At 60.1% G+C, this 3873-nt stretch overlaps 1 pseudogene; it reads left to right on the top strand.

Annotated features, from left to right (window-relative positions):
- The first annotated feature begins 2516 nt into the window (after positions 1-2516).
- On the top strand, positions 2517-3621 carry LOC124658955 (annotated as a pseudogene).
- Positions 3622-3873: the final 252 nt, after the last annotated feature.

Here is a 3873-nt window from a genome sequence, read left to right as displayed (position 1 = left end):
GACGCAAACCTGGCCCAAATATGCGCCAGGTTTGCGTCTCGGCGGACGCTGCGCGGACGCGCAAAGTGTCCGCTCGGTCCTCGCACGGGCCAGCCTGGCAGCGACACAACTGCTTCGTCTTCGGGCATTACTTCCGGGCGGCGCGCTGCAGCCTTCCGCGAGGCCGCGTTAATGGCGTGCCTCGGCTTCCGCGAGCGTGCGCAACTAGTAGACGTTGCACTGGCAGGCCATTGAAGGCGGTATGGCGTCGGAGCCTTTTAAATGGACGCTATCGGCGTCCATTTCGACGACCAAACCATTGCCAAATCCCACAGTATCCACCCCACCGACGCCATGGGAAAGAAATGGTGGCCGTTCCGCAAGACGAAGAACGACCAGGAGGCAAGCGGCTCGCGTTTCGGCAAGAAGGCAAGGGTCGGCCGGTACGTCCACGTTGAGCTCGCGCGGCAGCTATGGGAGGAAAACCGGCTCGTGCCATGGCCGGACGCGAACTTGCCGGGAGGGGCCGGTACCTCAACTCGCGGCGCGTGCCGGTCCCCCCGTGCCGCGCGAGGGCCGAGAGCGGCGGGACGAGGTGCGCCGCCGCCGAGCGATCTTGCCGCCGGATCTGCGGGAGGATGAGGCGTACGCGCTGAACTCCTACAACTGGATTTCATTTCGGACGTGGGAGTTCGACGCGCGCCGCCGCGCTGGCTACCTCGGCGACGTGGACTTCTTCGACCGAGAGATCGCCGCAGAAGAAGAAGAGAACGACGAGGAGGACGTGGACGACGAGGAGGACGCGGACGAGGACGTCGACATGGTCGACTACGACCACGACGACGGCGGGCCGGCGTGGGATCCGGAGACCCAGCCGCCGGACCTTTCCGAGGATGAGGCCATTGCCAGCGCGCAGGACGAGCTCAACGAGCTCGCTTTGTGGGAGGGGCTCGCAATCCAGCTGCGAGTCAGCGCTCGTGCAGGGGAGGCCGGTGACTCCTCCGGCTACGCCGACGCGTTCCAACGACCGCGCTCCGCCCGCCGCTCCGGCGTGGGATCCCTGGCCACGCCCTCTCGCCCATGCGGCGGTACCTCCTCCACCGCCGGCGTACGAGCTTCCATGGCCGACGCCGGAGTTCATTAACCTCATCAGCGACGACGACCAGTAGGCAGCACCAACTTTTAGCAGGCCATTATGGCTTTTTTTTATGTTTTTTTAACGTAAATTATGAATGAAAAAAAAATTATGCGTCGCGCCGCTGGAGCCACCCCCGACGCAAACGGACGCCCGGACGATTTCGACCATTTCGACCGACGCAAACGGACACGACGCGTCCGTTTCGACGTCCGAAATGCGTCGCTGGAGATGCCCTGCGGTGATGTAATGATGATGATGGATTCTTGGTTTGAGCATTGTGCCTGCGGTGATGGATTTTTGGTTGCTGAGTTGCATGGGTGGCCTGAGTCTGTCTGATTCGAGTAATAATTGTATTATTTGGTGTTTGACCTGTACAAGTGCATGAAATCTGGATAGGTCATGTAAAAATTTTGGATAAATGGAACTGACAATCAATGGCTAGCTGACGTGAGTGAAAAAAAAAAGGGTAGCTAGAAGCTAGCTTGAATGGATGGATGGATTGGTCGGCTAGCGAGTAGCACGTACACTAGTAGCTTGAATTAGATTCAGCTAAGCTAAACCAAATTAATTAAGCGCAGCTAGGTGTACACGCATGTGCTGCACGTGTATGTCTGGTACGTACTCGGAAGAAACGAAGCAAAGCAAAGCAAAGCAAATCAAATAAAATCTATTTTTGGTGGTGCGGGAGAAAAAGGAGCGACGCGTACGTGCAGGATCCTTGATTTTTATGGTCGTGACGTACGCACGCGGAAAAAACAAGAGTACCCAAGCAAATCTAATTTAGCATGTGCGCGCGGGGCGTGTCGACCGATCGAACATGCTGGTCAATCCGTCTCGTCGCCAGCGTGGCAACCGCCTTCCCGCAGCTAGCTGATTTAATTTAGAGCAGGGGCGGGTGGGCCAGGCAGGAGCAGAGAGCATCGCGCGCGTCGTGGCCGAATTCTGCTTTCCTTCACCGAGGGGTCGATCCACATCGGCAAACTCGTCACGGCGCCGCGCGCTCATCGAACCAACGAAAGCGATCAGCGCGCAGCTGGACACCTTTCTCGGGTGGGTGCGGCGCCGTGACTGCATAATTAATTACTCCATCGCGTGGATCCGGTGATTCTCCCCGTCGTGGCCGTCGCTTCTCTCCCCTCACCACACATCGGGGCTGGTACCACAGCTGGCGCGCGTCGCGGGGCTCTCCAGGAGACGGCCTTGCAGCGACGGCAGGAGAATCAACATTGACCGCAATGTTGACCACGCATGCATTGGTCCATCTCATCTGAATAGTACGTCTTCACATGGATCCAGCGCGCATTCGAGCCCCAGGCTCCAGCTTATATATACCGCGCGCACGTACGTGCATTCGTTCACAGCATGCATCAACCTGAGCTGATCGAGCGCTGCCCAACCCAAGATCACAATGTCGCAACTCAAACCAGTCATCGTCTTCGTCCTCCTCGCGCTGTGCGCGTGCACGGCGGCGAGCGCGCCGCTGCTCATAAAAATCAACAAGGGAGCGGTGTCTACAGCCCTGTACACGGCGCCCCTCAGCGCCGGCCGCCCGCTCGTCCTGGACCTCTCCGCCCCGGCCATCACGACTCCATGCAGCAGCGGGACCACCACGACCGTGACGCTCTCCGCCAACACCACTAACGGTGCCAACCCGCTGTCCCCGGTCTCCTTCGCTGCCACCGCCACCTGCGCAGCGGCCCCGTCAGGCGCCGCCGGCGGTCGCGGGCTCGGGCGCTCCGGCGCTTCGTTCCCAGCCCAGGTCGCCGGCACGCGTGAAGGTGGCCAACTCCTTCGCGCTATGCCTCCCGACCGACCGGCAGGACCGGGTTCGGCCGGCAACGGCGTGGGCGCGGCCATCTTCGGTGGCGGCCCGTTCTACCTTGCCCCGCCCGCCGACCGCGAGGCCATCACCACGCTCCTCTCCAACCCGGTCCCGCTCCGCCAGCCCTTCTCCGGGAACCCCGGCTACTTCGTCACGGCCACCGGCGGCATCGCCATCGACGGCTCCGTGGCCGCCGCCGGCCCGCTCGTCGTCGGCCTCTCCACGACCGTCGCCTACACGCAGCTCCGCGCCGACGTGTACAGCCGCGTCATCGCGGCCTTCGACCGCGCCCTGGCCGGACCGCCAAGGTCGCCGCCGTGTCCCCGTTCGAGCTCGCTACGACTCGTCCAAGCTGGGCTCGTCACCTGTTGGGCTACTCGGTGCCGCGAGTGGACGTGCCGCCGGAGGCGGGACCAACCTCACGGTGTTCGGGGGCAACTCCATGGCGCAGGTGAACACCAACACGGCGTGCTTCGCGTTCCTCAAGGCGGCGAGCAGCACGGGGCCGCCGGTGCTCATCGGAGGGTTCCAGCTTGAGAACAAACTCGTGGTGCTCGACAACGCCAAGCAGCAGCTCAGCTTCACCGGCTACCTCCCCGCCAGAGGCTTCTCCTGCAGCAACTTCAACTTCACCAGAGCTGGCTAGCTAATGTACACTACTACTATAGTACAGTGGATCCATATTTATCGTTTAATCTGCGGAAATGCACCTCTACATATATGTGGGTGTCCCGGGCTTATCATGTACGTTTATTCATGCTTTGAGATTCGTGCAGCCTCTTGTTACACATAGCAGAGAACACCATGTGGTATATCCCTTTCATGTTGGCAAGCCCTTTTCGTTTTCCAGTATGACTGGAATTGTTTCCATTCCATAAAGCGCGGATGAATAACTATGTTTGGTTTGGATCAAATAAAACTGAGATTCATTTAT

The sequence above is a fragment of the Lolium rigidum genome, chromosome 6, assembly GCF_022539505.1.
Source record: "Lolium rigidum isolate FL_2022 chromosome 6, APGP_CSIRO_Lrig_0.1, whole genome shotgun sequence".
Taxonomy (NCBI): domain Eukaryota; kingdom Viridiplantae; phylum Streptophyta; class Magnoliopsida; order Poales; family Poaceae; genus Lolium; species Lolium rigidum.
The sequence above is the reverse complement of the archived record's forward strand: the minus strand, read 5'-3'. Positions and strand labels throughout refer to the sequence as shown.